Raw genomic sequence first — 17,156 nt, forward strand, 5'->3', positions numbered from 1 at the left:
ATAAACGCGGCTTTGATCAAACCGGATATTATATGTTTACAAGAAATCGGTACCAGACCAGTTAAAGTACGTGGATACTATAAGATTTTTAACCCCGATTATCCGCGGGTAGCAACGCTGGTGGCCAAAGACATCGCAATGAGTACCCACTACGCACAAAACTGTGCCATGCAGCACCAAATTATAAATACATGCCAATAAACGAGCTATGGCCACAGCCATCATAGTAAACATATACAGTCCGCCAAAAGAGAGAGGAGCGGACTTTGAAAATATCCTCGCAGAAACGATCGCCTAACTAGAACGGAAATACCGACTTGTCTCATCAGGGAACTTTAATGCCTCTCACGCAACCTGGGTCTGTAAACGGGATACTCCCAAGGGGGCGCTACTATCACAGGTCATAGGCAGATACGGTTTGCAGTTAGAAACGCTCCCAACTGCTCCAAAACAGATAGGAAACAGTGTCAGCGTACATCCTTTCTCCAATTTGACATTTACCCTCAATTCGGACAATGTGACCTGGCAGAATCTCGACGAAACAATAGGGAGTGACCACTACATTGTCAGCCTTTCAATAGACTCACCAAAAATCGGACGCACTATCGGCAAAGTAACCATCACGGTATTAAAGTGGAAAGTTGGGCGAGGTGGTATCATCATCATCATCATCATCATCATCAGCAGCAGCAGCAGCAGCAGCAGCCTGGTTACGCCCCACTGCAGGGCAAAGGCCTCTCCCATATTTCTCCAACTACCCCGGTCATGTACCAATTGTGGCCATGATGTCCCTGCAAACTTCTTAATCTCATCCGCCCACCTAACTTTCTGACGTCCCCTGCTACGCTTTCCTTCACTTGGAATCCAGTCCGTAACCCTTAATGACCATCGGTTATCTTCCCGCCTCATTACATGTCCTGCCCATGCCCCATTTCTTTTTCTTGATTTCAACTAAGATGTCATTAACTCGCGTTTGTTCCCTCACCCAATCTGCTCTTTTCTTATCCCTTAACGTTACACCCATCATTTTGCTTTCCATAGCTCGTTGCGTCGTCCTCAATTTGAGTAGAACCCTTATCGTAAGCCTCCAGGTTTCTGCCCCGTAGGTGAGTACTGGTAAGACACAGCTATTATACACTTTTCTCTTGAGGGATAATGGCAACCTGCTGTTCATGATCTGAGAATGCCTGCCAAACGCACCCCAGCCCATTCTTATTCTTTTGATTATTTCAGTCTCATGATCTGGATCCGCAGTCACATGAGAGGCACATTAACGACAGCCAAAACATGGGAAATACCGCGAAGCATGCTCGAGCCGGAGAATACAAAAACGGTCACCAACAGGACCCTAATTACACTTGCTGGGCAGTTCAAGGGCTCGAACGAAGCACTACTAAACATAGTTCGGGAGGAGTATATCGGCTCGAAAACCATGGCTACAGTCATACGCAAGTATGTCCCCGCAAATGGGACGCTAGACGCTCCTATCTAAAAGGCCGAACTTTTCGTAGCGCCGCAATCCGCAATCTGCCCAACGACATAGTAGATGCCGCGGTTGTCTCCACTCTGTACGGAGCGGTAGGCGAGGAGGATATCGAGGCATCGTAGCGCCGGAGAAGAACGTCCCTCCTTCCTCCTTCCTCGTGCGCCACAGGAGAGGGCACGCTTCCGGCTCCCATGTTCACGACAGGAAGATATCCTCTTCCCCTGTCGTAATCAGCTACCAGCCTTCCTAGGTGTCGTCGAGTACCTCGACTCGTCGAGGCTCTCGGCGAGACTATAGGAAATTTCTACAAAGACGGATGGCCTAACGGCCATCCCACCACCTCGGGCTTCCTGATCCGCCACTACTTCGCTTCTACTGGGCCACCTCCTATACGGTCTACCTCCAGCCTACTCCTCCGGTCGAATCCACTGGGCCCTCCCGGCCGGGCTGCTCTGATGCTGCAGGGACGACCCTATACCTTTCTCCTTCCTACCCTCTCTTTCTTTTAATCCCATCTCGGCCACCCTGCTGGCGCTGAGCCGTGCTCCCGCATGGGTTGCAGAAGATAGTGCCAGCCTTTCCTCCTTCCCCACAAGAACCACTTCTCTCTCCCCTCACACGCTTTCACCCGCACATACAGCCTACGGCTCGCAACGGCGGTTTTATCGCCCTTGGGCTTTATACGGAACCTCACGGTGACGGCGACGCCGACGGCAGAAATGCGCCTGGAGTGTCCATATAAATGCTATCGCAATAACATTAGAACAGGGCATTCCTTAAACGTGATTGCTCTGACAGATAGAGAAAAAGAAATAGTGGATATGCTTTTAGAGCGTTTGTGTGACCATAAAAATACAGAAACGTGTCTAAGTCTGTAGCAGGGGCGTACCCAGGGTAACTCTTCGTTTGTCGATTCGAGCGAGAGTCGGTCGCGTTTGAGAATCCTCGCTACGCCATAGTAGTTTTAATGCATCAAACTGGTGCTCATCATAAGCTATAAGGCCTCCGAATGTGCTGTTTCACACTTTCTAGGCAATGGCCCGCCTATCGCGTGAACGCGCTCGTGCCACCGCTCCTGCATTCTTCGTCGTGGTTGTCTTCTTCCACAGCTGGCCTCGTTGCCGCTCGTCATTCCAGCGTAGAATTTCACTTCTCTTTCTCTCGTCGTAATGGGGAACCCGCGTTTACGGGGATATAAGCCATTGCTTAAGGGGGTATGGGCCATTCATTGCCTTACGTGACGGACAGATTTAATTTTGAAGCACTTTAATTTGAAGAATTGCAAGCGGCCATGCCGGGCGGATGCTGCTATAACCACGCCACCGAGCGTATTCGAGACATCGAACGCAAGCGACAACGGCGGACTGCGGGCATACCGTCACTGACGTCGTTCTCTCCCTCAGAGCCGAACGTGTGTGTAACCTCATTAAGAAACACAAAGACGTCAATTGTCAAACCAATACAACAAAGTGTCAAAACGGCTGCAGCGCCCGCATCTCCAGTAGTGAGCCTCGCGCCCAATATGCGTAGCTTTGGATTTGTGTTTCCGCATATTCCATCCCAGCTATAACTATAGGAAGACCAAGAGTAGTGCGTACTATTGAGGAAGGAGCTGCCTACCGCGAGTGTTAGCGAGAGTTGGCTCGTGAACGGGCTCGTCGTCGCAGGGCCGACCCCGAGCTGTGCGTCACATAAACCTCGCCCCCCCCCCCCCCTCCCCAAGAAAAAGAAAGAAAGAAAAAGAAACACCACTTCTATAGCATGCTCGCCGCGCGAAGAAAGCAAACGCGAAAATGAGGTGAAGAAACGGTGAAACAAAATATTTATTATATAGACCGACTGGTGTAACACTCGGTGTAACTAACACAGCTTGGCTGTTCGACCATCTTCACGGACTGGAAGGGGCGGTAATTAAAAAAAAAAGTGCATTGCGGATGTGTCAGGCAAGGCAAGGCAAGGCAAAGCATAGCTTAGAAACACTGGAACAGCACCTATTCGCTTGCGCGTAACGCGCGTTCACAAAGTGAAACGTCACCATAATTTTAACGCGAAAGCGTTAAGCTTTAGGGACCCGCACAGAAAATCCGTCGTCGGCGTCCGGCGTCGACAGTCGTTTCGGGAACAATCATTCCGAACCATGCATACCCAACCACGCAGGCTCTCCGCGTAGCGAAAGGGAGTTACTGAACTAATTGAATTTTTCAAAGTAAAATGCGTCAGAAAAACCGTAAAGTACGACTTACATACAACCCACAGACATGATAGCGTCGGATTGTAATTTGAATATACGAGAAAGCATAATTCTATTACTCGGAAACTCAAACACAAGCCCCTTTTAACGCTATAGCGTTTTCCAGCTGCTGTTAGTCTGTCTTAGTAGGAGCAACGCCTCCTCTATTTTTTCAATGCAAGTGCAATGGCTCGCTTCCCAATGGGAGCCGTCGGTGCGCCTTAGTTCAGTGAGTTGCCGCGATCTGACGCTACCCAGATGGTAGGTATAGGGGCTTTAGCATGGAGGAAGGAAAGGCTTTAGGTAGGTACGCCTTAGCGTAACATGGGCGTCTGAACGCGGGCCGCTGCCGTTCCCGATGAGTACGTAGACGCTCTGTCCCTGCGTGGCCTACGTATGTCAGATGTCAGGTTATCACGCGTCTGTCGCTCTTCCTCCGACTTCCGCTGTGAGGCGCCACCCAGATGGCACTCTTGGGTACTCTCCCCCACGACCGTGAAGCAGGCGCGAACGCTAGCCAGGGGGGGGGGGGGAGGGGAAGGAAGAGCAGGAAATGACGATAGGAGAGGGTGGTGGACGGTCGGATCGGCCGCACCTGCCTGGCATTGAAAAAAAATATATATAGAGGAGGCGCTTGTAGGAACGGCGCGGCCCCCTCGGTTTCTTGCACACCATCAAAAAAAGAACCACAAAGCTCGCCTTCGTGCATAGCGTTCGCCGCCAGCATTTCTCGGTAAACATTACAGTTACATAAGCTGCAGTTGCTGGGAAGCGTGAGAAGCAATCAGGGATCTTTGAATGCTATCACGTTCCACTCTTAAAGGCGAAGCTTAAGCGTCTTCCAAATTTTTTATCCTATTTTCCAAAAACCTGCAAAACAAATGGGCCCAGTACGAACAGGAAGCGAGCACGATCGTAAAATTAGACCGTAAGATCCCCGATAGCTGTGTCATAAATTAAGCATGTAAGTTTTGCAATACGTGAATAAATGTAACTTGTGTATCTGGTTGCGTCATTTGTGTGCCCGACAGTGCCCATAGACCCTCTGCAGCACGTAGTACAAGACATTTCACGTACCTCACTGCGACTGCGTCTCTAATATAGCCTGCCAGCTTCCCTCCCCCTCCCCCCTTTCCCTCTGGAGAGAGCGCGCTAATAGAAAGTGCACACAAAGCTTTGCTGGTAAGAGCACGCATAGCCTTCTGCTCTGGAGTTTTGAAATAGGGTCTTTATTATCATCGGCAGATTTTAGTTTTGCGTATTTTTAAAAGCTGGGTGGCCATTCCTATAGTTCCGAAGGCTGGTTGGGTCGTACGAACTGCAGCTAGCTAGGCCCCTTGAGTTACACTGTTAACGGCCGGGGGATGAAACTATACCTCTTTCGCTTTCCGTGCTCGTGCAAGGCATTACTGGTGTCGTCATCTCACTGCTCGACGGCTGGAGACCGTGTCAGCCTTTATTAAATAGCCCGTAGCCGAGCACATTGAGACAACGTTTCGCATTTGGCTGAGTGACAAGGGGCGCTATAACGCAAAACTATTCCAAACTTTTCTATTCCAATTCTGCAATCAGACCACCACGATCGGTCAAAAACTTTTTTGGCCCACCCCCACTTCACCTGTCTGTCACGCGACGTCCCGAAAACCGCGATAACTCCCCATCTGATATGACGTGCACGCACTGATTGTGCATTATTTGACTGAACAAAACAAAAATAGTTATTTCTTATTCGACGCCTTTTTGCTATTCGCCCTCGGATATTGGTCAACGTCACCTGCCTCTCACGCGACGTCACAAAACTGCAAAAGCTTACCGTTTCAAAGTGACGCGTACGCGTTAATATGCCGAACAAAACTGAATTTTCTACTGAATAAGCGCAGGCTGCCCCGTTCCGAAAGGAATAAAAGATGTCTGCCGCCGATCGCTCCGGCACTGGATACTCGCCCCTGCCGGAGAACATGGGTTTATTTGCGTGTAATAAAACTTATTGCGTGGCCGTGTAAAATTTGTCGACGGGCCACCTCAAGCTAAGTAAGAGAAAGCGGACCAATCGCAGACACCGGCACCACCCTCTTCATCTGGTTCTCGATATTCAGTGCAGTGGCCCGGCCCCATCGAATGCCTCTCCATTTGAGCGTGCTCCTCGCCTCTAGTGAGCCAATTAGATAAGAGAAGCCGTTCAGTGCAGGCAATGTTATTCGTTTTTCAAGCAAACAAAAGTGACCTCCTATGAACAAGGGCAGCATTTGATTGGTTTGTTCAGACAACCCTTCGGGACACTGCCCGATGCTTGCGTCGGTAGTTAGGCAAATTTGACGTCAGGAGATTGGAATAAAAAAAAATATTGGAATAGTTTTACGTTGTACGGCCCATGGAATGTCAGGATGAGAGAGATAGAGACAGAGAAAGAAAGAGTTTAATGGAAGTTGAAGATGTCAGACCTTTCTACTTCAGATTAGGTGTTTGATGTGTGAAGTGTTTGGAGCCTGAAGAGGCAGAGGGAAATGGAAGAAGAAAATGTATACGAGAGGGAAAAAAGAATGACTCGACATAAATAAGCAAATAAAGACCAGATGGCTTGTAAAAGGTGAAATAATTTCTATAAGACCTGATTGGCGTAAGGATAGCAGCAGTGCCTTCGTGGCTCATGATTGTGCCCCCCTTCTGCGAGCACATCCAGTCATACTGCAGGACAGAGTTGGAAGAGTGGAGGATGATAAGATAATCGAAGTTTATTAACTGACTGACTGATTGAGTACGGATTGCAAAGTTTAGCAATAGGTACAGGCGCAGCGGCTTCTCCACAAAGTTAAATTGTTCTATGAATGAAGGATCATGATAGGTGCAACGAATCTTTTCAACTATTTAGCACTTCGCTACCACACGTGGGGAATTCCCGAACAACAACAACAACAACAACAACAACAACAACAACAACAACAACAACAACAACAACAACAACAACAACAACAACAACAACAACAACAACAACAACAACAACAACAACAACAACAACAACAACAACAACAACAACAACAACAACAACAACAACAACAACAACAACAACAACAACAACAACAACAACAACAACAACAACAACAACAACAACAACAAAATGAAGTATATCCCTTTCGCGTATCCTGATATGGAGACCGCTGAAAAAGCCACCTAGCATTCACACACAGTTTCACAGGTATTGCACAGGCAGCCACATTAAACATGAAGTGAAATAGAGAGAGATAAAGCTAGTGAGAAATATGTTCCGCAAAGTTTTGCAATAGACCACGAAATACACAGGAGACTTAGAAAACGAATTGCTCAGCTCAATAAGAGTATAGAGGAACACGCACGATATTTGCAGAAACAAAAATGGGATGAGGTGTGTAAATGTCTAGACGGAAGGATAAAACGTGGAGGCAATTGGAGTCTGCTCAGGCATCTGCTCAACGAAAAAGGCACTAAATCGAATAGACGTACGGCAGTGGCGAAATTGGTACACCAGGAGAGTCAGACTGCAAGCGCAGAGAGCATAATGGAGCGATTGGCTACTAAATACTTGCCTCTCAGGAAAGAAGATCAGGATGTGAGTTATCCCGATTACTTAGGGGTAGAATGCAAAAATATGGATCAGGAATTCACCGAAAGTGAGGTACGCACGGCACTGTATGATCTGAATAGTAGGTCAGCAGCTGGCCCGGATGGCATCTCTAACAGATTGCTTAAGAATTTGGACGACGATTCAATAAAATATCTGACCACATACATTAATGACCTATGGAAAAATGGGGTATATCCAGAAGAATGGAGGACGGCCAGTACTATCTTAATACCAAAGCCGGGCAAGCAACTCAACTTGGATAATCTGAGGCCAATTTCGTTAACATCATGTCTAGGGAAGACAATGGAGCATGTCATATTGAACAGGTTAACGAAATATGTGGAGGACAATGACATCCTACCGTACAATCTGATTGGTTTCAGATCAGGCTTGTCCACACAAGATGCCATGTTGTTAATCAAACATCAACTGCTATTAGCTAAACCAAAAAACACTCGAGCTCTCTTGGGGTTGGATGTCGAAAAAGCTTTTGACAGAATTAAGCATAGAGCAATACTTGAAGTGATTTCCGAACTGGGATTGGGGAGAAAACTCTACGAAGTGGTCAAAACCTTTCTTGGCAATCGTTCAGCTCACCTTAGATTCGGGGATATTAAATCAAAGAAGATGGATCTCGGTGACAGAGGGACGCCACAAGGGTCGGTCTTGTCACCTATGCTTTTCAACCTGGCCATGTCAAAAGTGGCAAAGGGACTAAAAGGGATAGAGGGCATTCACTTTACCATTTATGCAGACGATGTGACTATATGGACCGCTGAAGGAAGTATGGGACATGCGGAAAGCAGACTTCAGAAGAGCATTTATGAGGTAGAGTCTATTTTAGAAGGCATGGGACTCAAATGCTCTGCTAATAAGTCTGAACTCCTTGTACTCAAGAACAGAAGAAGGGGTAGAAAACCGAGGGGATACGTTCCCGAGGAAGAACCCAGGTTAGTACTGACCACGAAGGCAGGCGAATCTATTAAGCAAGTAGAATCCATTAGAGTCTTAGGGTTATTCCTGGAAGCAAACGGGGCAAATGGAAGAACAATACGACACATCACAAGCAAGACTGTGGAGGTAATAAGACTGCTAAGGAGAATCACTAACAGACACAGAGGGCTGGGAGAGGAGAGCGCCATGAGACTGGTCCACGCTTTCGCCTTGTGTCACTTCTCATATGTAGCTGGGATGCTCACTTGGACACAGACAGAGATAAACAAGCTGAACAGATTAATTAAAAGGCTAGTCAAAACAACAGTGGGGTTACCGATTAACACTCCGGATAACAAATTAATGAAACTCGGGCTCCACAACACAATAGCCGAGATAATTGAAGCTCAGCAAATTGCCCACAGAGAGAGGCTCTCTGGAACAAGGCCAGGTAGAGCAATACTAGAAGAGGTAGGATGGTGCCCAACCGAATCCAAAATTTCAGGTGAAGGCACAGTAGAAATAAAAGATAGCATAAGAAAGGTAATCAAGACGACTCCTTTCCCCAGAAATATGCACCCGGTGCACAACCTGGAAAGACGAAAGGCAAGGGCCAAAGCTCTCCTGCAAGAGATAGAACACGACAGAGAACATGCGGCATTTGTAGATGCTGCGTGGGTCAGAGGAAAGAAAGCCTTTACGGCAGTAGTAGTAGATGCAGATGGTCTCACTCGGGATGCTATTACAATCATGACTAAAGACACGACAGTCGCGGAACAAGTAGCGATAGCATTGGCTTTAAGGAATAATAAGTGGACGAAGATTTACAGTGACTCTAAGATGGCTATTAGACACTTTACCAATGGCTTTGTAACCAAAAGGGCTGCCCAGCTGATCGGTGAGTTGGACAGCCAAGAGATCGAAATCCGCTGGTTTCCTGCGCACATGGGGTCTGTCGATCCATCTCGGAAGAATTTAAACGAGATGGCTAACGCAGCTGCACGAGGACTTACTATCCGTGCACTACGCGACCAGGACCTTAATAATATACAGGAGGAGAACAGGGACCAATTACTAACATATAATGAAATCACGAGGCATTATTACATCAACAGAAGGGAATTCCCAGTGCCACACGCTAAGCTCAATAGAGCTCAAGCGGTGACTCTGAGATTGTTGCAAACAGGAACTTATCCAAGTCCAAACTTTATTAACAAGATATATCCTGAAAGAGAGATACCAATCAATTGCGAGAAGTGTAATGGCATCATTACTCTGGATCACATGCTTTGGCAGTGTCCTGTGACTTTCACAGACTGTGACAAGGAGAGAGACTGGTGGCAGCGAGCCCTACACAGTGGAGGTCTTTTCGATCAAGTACAGGCTGTCCAGAAGGCCCATGATACGGCGGTAAGGTTAAACCTTACTGTCCCGACGTGGGAGCCGCCTGCGTCAACCTAAGGGTTGATCTTCAGGACATTAAATAAAGTTCATCATACCATACGAAATACACGAGAAACCATCGAAGCCAAATAGACGCACAAACAGAAAATCGCGCATGAATAACCACACAAACGAAGAGAACTTCAATGAATGAATGAATGAATGAATGAATGAATGAATGAATGAATGAATGAATGAATCAATCAATCAATCAATCAATCAATCAATCAATCAATCAATCAATCAATCAATCAATCAATCAATCAATCAATCAATCAATTTATTTAACGTGCTCAGGAACAAGCATGAGGCCTGAGCGCTGGCCCACGGGTAAAAAGCAAGAACAAATTAATAAAAAATGCAATTACAGGGGGAAAATAATAGTGCAAGAGTTTGACAACACGCTGGTGCGTTTGTTGAGCTACTTTATTTTTGCATGGGAACATGAAGCCTTCTCAGGGTCACTCACGTGACTATGTGATGATTAGTGTGGACAGCGAACAGGGCGGATAAGGGGTTCAAATGAATAACGAAAGGCACACTGCTTTCGTTCACTTGTGCAGTTAGGCAGAATAGGGAGAACAGGCACGGGCAGTTTGCATCCGACAGCACCTGTGATCTGTGTCCGATCCTTTTTAAATTATACAATTCGTGTAGCCAGAGGAGGAGGAAATAACTTTATTGAGTCCTGAGGAACCCCTCCCCACCCACTCTTGATTTAGTGGTCGGCTGGGGTCGCGGGCCGCACCCACGTTGGGACGGGAAGCCCGTGAGCAGTGATGCCACGGCTGCTGATTTATCAGTAGATCTACTGATTTTTAAAATTTTCTGCTGATTCAGTGATAAAGCGCTTGAATCTACTGATTTTCTTGCTTTTCTACTGAAACAAAAGTGAAATCTGCAACTTTTTCAGTACAGAGGTTATATTAATGTGATGAGAGAAAAAAAAAAAACATGGTTGGCTCCGAGGTTAACATACATTCTTGCGTTTCCAGACTCTCAAACGTGGTGCTACCTCTGTCTTTGAGCAAAGTCGTGAAAAGGCGTAGCGTTTCTATGCTCTATGGGAAAAGGCATAGACTTTCTCACAATAACACCTAGAGGGTAATCTGGCGCCACCGTCTATGGGAGTTTCTTAAGGGGGCACCGTGCCGTCATGGGAATGACGGTATATTTGTCTGCGAGGCTCGTGTTGGCTGGTGTTGTAAGAGGCTTCGTCTAAAACGTGGATATGGCTACGCAAATAACGCGTTCTCACAGTAAAATCTTCATAAAATGTTTCCATTCACGCATATTACATCTTTACTCACCCACGATTAATGACCAAGCGAAGAAAAGCAAGAACAGACGACCAACTGTTTCAAAGCGAGCGCGAATCTTGTCGTCTGTTCTCCAACTTTAGCGGCCCGCTGATACTTTTTACGTAACATGTAGTCGTACACACAATAACAAGTTCTCATAGTTAAACAAAACATGTTTTCGCGTAATAATGAAGCTAAAACAGCTTTTCACGTGCTGTTCTAGTAGAAAATGAATCATTGTGACAGACGGAACGGTACTTGCCAAGCGCGTCTTCAAGGTGTCCTGTCTCTACGAGAACGATGCCCATCCGAACCCACAATATACCGGCATTCCCATGCATACCACAGCGCAGCAGCGCCAGATTTCCCTCTAGGTAATGTAGTGAGAAACTCTATGGGAAAAGGTGAGGCGGTGAATTTGTGAAAGTGGGTGCACTACCGAAACCCACAACTATGAAACCACCATTATCATCATGACCAACCTATTTCTACGTGCACTGCAGCACGGAGGCCTCTATGGAGGCCTCTCCCAGCGATCTCCAATTACCCCTGTCTGGAAGATACTATACTCTAAAGCTTTCAGGTACTAACTACCATCTGACGCCTTTGAATAGGCCATCGGAGGGCTTCACTGTTTTTAAATTTGTGCTTGACAATGGCTCTCTGGATCCCAGGGTTTTTCAAAAGTATCGCTAAGAATCATCGGGGTCAATTTTTGTACGATTTCCTAGAAGCTACAATGCTTCAACATAGTACTAATATAAGCGCTTAATTCGTGGGCTCATAAACTGAGTGCAAAAACTGAAATTGAAAATCTACTGATTTCTACTGATTTTTCGCGAGAAAATCTACTACTATTTTTTAATGTGTCGTGGCAACACTGCCCGTGAGCCTCCGCCCTTTCGTGAGCCCTCTGGACGGCCCGGAGCTGGGTCTGGTGGAATATGAATAAGCGGCATATTCCCGGTTCCCACAAAAGCTGCATCTACAGGAGCACACGCCGCATTACGATGTGCGTGTTTTTTTTTTCCTTTCCTACTTTTACAACTGAAGAAAATGGCACGTGTTCAAAAGCATTTACAGATTCGAGCACGAGCTGTCCAGATTTTTTTCTCGCCAAAGCAAAATAAGTCTGAGACAACTTTATTATGTATATTTTAGGGTAGCCTAATCATAGCACAATGAAAAAAAAAAACATAGTGGCACCTTTCGACGTGCTCAGAGCGGAATGGCACTGGGGAGAAAGCTGGCGCATGCACAAGTTTAGGAAGATGCTCTTATTGAGTTTCCTTCGTTGCCGGCAGATGGCACGAACTGCCTTGTCACAGCGTTCGTACGTCGACGTGGCATTGCGGCCTTTCGCTAGCATTAGGGCGTTCACCCTCAGCTCTAGGAGAGACGACTGCGCTTAAAAATCCAGTAATTCATTAATATAACGAAAGCGCACGCAAACACGGGAAGCTCTTTTCACGTTGCTATATATTTGGGATTTTAATTATATGCATGTTTTGCAACGTCGCGCTGCAGCTGCGCGCGACGTTTCTTTTTTCTTCTTTTTTTTTCCTTTGTGTCAGTAGCGCAGTGATATTTCACATCTTGTTTATTTCTTTCCAAAGTGAGATTTCAGTTGTCGTGAAAGGTATCGGATAAGCAGGTAGCTCACAAGGAGCGTAAAGCAGGAACAATGCTCCGTACGGTTCCCTCTTCTTCACTCATTCTCTCTGTGTCTTTCCTGTCAAGAAAATCTCTCTCTCCCTCTCTTAACTCATTCACTATTCACTCAAAATTTGTGAAAGTTCTTTGTTCACCGACACATGCGCCACATTCCACTTTGATCACCAATATTTGTTATGCTGGAACGTATTTAACGACGGCTGGTCCCGCTCACCTTAGTTCCGGAGAGATTAGCGATGAAATGGTGAATAGTCGGGGCTCTCCATATATCTGTTAACGACACCTGGTTATTTGTGGACGTTCATGACATGGCTACGTCACTGTAGCATGATTGTTGAGAACTGACAAGATTGCTTGAGACTTGACCTCACAGATGCGCATATTTATTTGTTCTAACCCAGCATGTTCTAACCAAGTTACTCTAACTCAGCAGCGTGCCCCCAGCATTCCGAAGAACGCTAATAATTGACGGTAATATATATTTCGGCCGTCTTCGGGAAAATAGCCATCAAGCAATGTGCTTACACCCATTGTTAATGCGATTAGCATCCTTTGGGAACTTCACCCAGTTAGCGGTATGCCTGTCTCTCAGTATCTAGCGTCTTTCACGCCAGCTTGGGTGGTTGATTAGTCCAAGGTTTAATGGGTACAGCATCGGGCTACTCTGCTGACGGAATCAAGTTCGAAACCAACCATCGGACATATTCTAATGTGATTAACGTTTTTTGTAAACTTCACTCAGTTTGTGGTATGTCCGTTTGTCTTTATATAACGTCTTTCACGCCAGCTTGGATCACTGGGAATGTGCCACTGGGTATGCAGCTCTTAAGCGAAAAAAAAATACCCTTTAAATTTTTTTTTGTGCTGGGCGGAGTCGAAACCGTATCGCATATATTCAGAAATCATGTCTGAATATATATTCAGACAGTGCAACGCGCGAACTTTGAGGCGGCGCCACTAGATGGCGCTGCCTATCTAGAGGGAACCACGAAAGAGGAGCTCGGCTGCAGTACACGCCTCATATATGACGCGTTTGTGCACAATACGGTGCGTTCTTACATTGCTTCAATGTTAATCGCTTTAACATCGACAGTCACTCTGATGTGGTTCCCGTGCGATATCTTTTTCGTCTTCTACAAGACATCTGAAATTTCGGAGTGCCCCAGCTCATGTGATTTGCGAGAGGTATGGAGCCAAGGGAGCAGCCGAAGAAATGTTTTCTGCCGAATTCAAACTCGAGAGAGGATCTCGCGAATCCACCTCTTGTGTTCGTAGGTATCATCATCATCATCATCATCATCATCATCATCATCATCATCATCATCATCATCATCATCAGCCTGGTTACGCCCCACTGCAGGGCAAAGGCCTCTCCCATATTTCTCCAACTACCCCGGTCATGTACCAATTGTGGCCATGATGTCCCTGAAAACTTCTTAATCTCATCCGCCCACCTAACTTTCTGACGTCCCCTGCTACGCTTCCCTTCACTTGTAATCCAGTCCGTAACCCTTAATGACCATCGGTTATCTTCCCGCCTCATTACATGTCCTGCCCATGCCCCATTTCTTTTTCTTGATTTCAACTAAGATGTCATTAACTCGCGTTTGTTCCCTCACCCAATCTGCTCTTTTCTTATCCCTTAACGTTACACCCATCATTTTGCTTTCCATAGCTCGTTGCGTCGTCCTCAATTTGAGTAGAACCCTTATCGTAAGCCTCCAGGTTTCTGCCCCGTAGGTGAGTACTGGTAAGACACAGCTATTATACACTTTTCTCTTGAGGGATAATGGCAACCTGCTGTTCATGATCTGAGAATGCCTGCCAAACGCACCCCAGCCCATTCTTATTCTTCTGATTATATCCGTCTCATGATCCGGATCCGCCGTCACTACCTGCCCTATCGTATCTCCCTGCATGACGCCTTTCTTTATTGGGAATTTGTTGCTTTCTTTGTGGAGGACTATACGGTGGCTGTGGAGCCGCTATAGATATCTTTCAGTATTTTTACATACGGCTCGTCTACACCCTGATTCCGTAATGCCTCCATGACTGCTGAGGTTTCGACAGAATCAAACGCTTTCTCGTAATCAATGAAAGCTATATATAAGGGTTGGTTATATTCCGCACATTTCTCTATCACCTGATTGATAGTGTGATATGGTCTATTGTTGAGTAGGCTTTACGGAATCCTGCCTGGTCCTTCGGTTATAACAGAAGTCTGAGGTGTTCCTGATTCTATTTGCGATTACCTTAGTAAATAATTCGTAGGCAACGGACAGTAAGCTGATCGGTCTATAATTTTTCAAGTCTTTGGCGTCCCCTTTCTTATGGATTAGGATTATGTTAGCGTTTTTCCAAGATTCCGGTACGCTCGAAGTCATGAGGCATTGCGTATATAGGGTGGCCAGTTTCTCTAGAACAATCTGCCCTCCATCCTTCAACAAATCTGCTGTTACCTGATCCTCCCCAGCTGCCTTCCCCCTTTGCATAGCTCCCAAGGCTTTCTTTACTTCTTCCGGCGTTACCAGAGGCATTTCGAATTCCTCTAGACTATTCTCTCTTCCATTATCGTCGTGGGTGCCAATGGTACTGTATAAATCTCTATAGAACTCCTCAGCCCCTTGAACTATCTCATCCATATTAGTAATGATATTGCCGGCTTTGTCTCTTAACGCATACATCTGATTCTTGCCTATTCCTAATTTCTTCTTCACTGTTTTTAGGCTTCCTCCGTTCCTGAGAGGATGTTCAATTCTATCCATATTATACTTCCTTACGTCAGCTGTCTTACGCTTGTTGATTAACTTCGAAAGTTCTGCCAGTTCTATTCTAGCTGTAGGGTACAAACGGCTATAGTATATGATACACAAGGCAGCTCTTTGTCGACTGGATATTCAAAAGCTGCTTCTTTTCTTTATAGTAGGCGGCGGCGTCTGTACATGATCCATGAGCGCGTTACGTGCTAACAGGTCGTGCCCCCAAGTTAACTTGCGCAATATAATCCCCAACAAATGTATCTTGCACGCCCTCTTGGCTCTGCAACCGTATGACATTAAAAATTGCTCGGGGTTGGGGAGAGAGAGAGAGAGAGAGAACAAGGACAGGAAAGGCGGGGAGGTCAAGCAGACGAGTACGCGGTTTGCTATCCTACAACCGGGGTGGGGGAAAGGGGAATATAAAGATGAAAAGAGGGAGAGAGTGAGCACTAAGTACGTGTGGGAGGATGCACAGGGGCGCTAGAAACGGTCTCTTAAGACGGTGCACTTCAAGTAGTGTGCTAGTGCACGAGTCGCTTTTTGTGCCAGTGACGGGTGTGGTCACTGTCCGAGTATCTTTCACTCGGAGAACGGCCTTCAGTCCAAAGGACTCACGCAGGACTCGAGGGCAATGAGAGAGCGGACGGCGCAGCTCGTGCTTTTGTCAACCGAGCGGCCGACCACTCTGACGAAAACCCCTTTTTACCACGAGACATCCTTGAGCACCAGCGGCGCGAGCGAAGAAAGTACAGTCCACCACACCCTGACCTATCCAGGCAGGACTCTTATGACTGGCGCCGAATACAGACGCACACATTTCCAAACCTTTATTTGAAAAATGCCATTCACCCAACGCTGTACAGCGTTCGCTGTCCTTAGTGCGGAGGCCGGCCAACTCTCGCCCACATTACGTGGGACTGCCAGAACAGGCCAGCCAAAATTAATACACCAAAAATAGCCGGCAAACTTTCCGGAAGGGAGGAGTGGGAGACTTGGCTCGCCAGCGAGGATCGGGAGATGCAACTAGCGCTCCTCGACCAAGCACGGCGGACCGCTCAAGCCAGTCTAGGGCCCGCTTTCCGCATTTTTTTTTCCTTTTAAATAAACGCTTTGATATATATGTCATCCGAGAAGGCATTGTAAGTCGTAGCGAGTGCAGATACACAATAGGTGCTCGATGGTTTCCTCGCACCTACAGGAGACGCACATCGGGCTCTCGGCCATTCATATACAATAATAGTAGGCGTTCGTGAACGCCACTATTAAAGTTTATCACCAGCACCACCCTGCCACAAGCGGCACAGCAAGGTTGTTTCGCCTCGGCAAAGGCTATATGGCAGTTGTAGCCAAGTGTTGGCTAGAGAGATAAATGATGCAAAGAAAGGCAGGGAGGTTAACCAGAGGTAGTTCCGGTTGACTACTTTGGAAGGGGGGTAGGAGTAGGGCGATAAAAAGAGAAAGAGAGCGTAAGGGGGAGGGAGAGAAAGATAGGCGATTACAAACAAACCGCGTACACTATAGAGCGGTAGAAGGCGGCGTTCTTAAAGTATATATTGTGAAGCCCCGTAGACCGCAGGAATCTTAGCAGAGTGAATAAGGCCTACGCGGATGTTATTTAGGAGAACTGGCCTAGAGCTTTCAGTTATGTTAGCGGACGATTGTACAATTGGTCCATCACTCTGCACATCACTTGTCCCTCGCTACTATAGCGCAGGCAGACACAGGCAATGTG

This window comes from Dermacentor andersoni, chromosome 2 (assembly GCF_023375885.2).
Source record: "Dermacentor andersoni chromosome 2, qqDerAnde1_hic_scaffold, whole genome shotgun sequence".
Taxonomy (NCBI): domain Eukaryota; kingdom Metazoa; phylum Arthropoda; class Arachnida; order Ixodida; family Ixodidae; genus Dermacentor; species Dermacentor andersoni.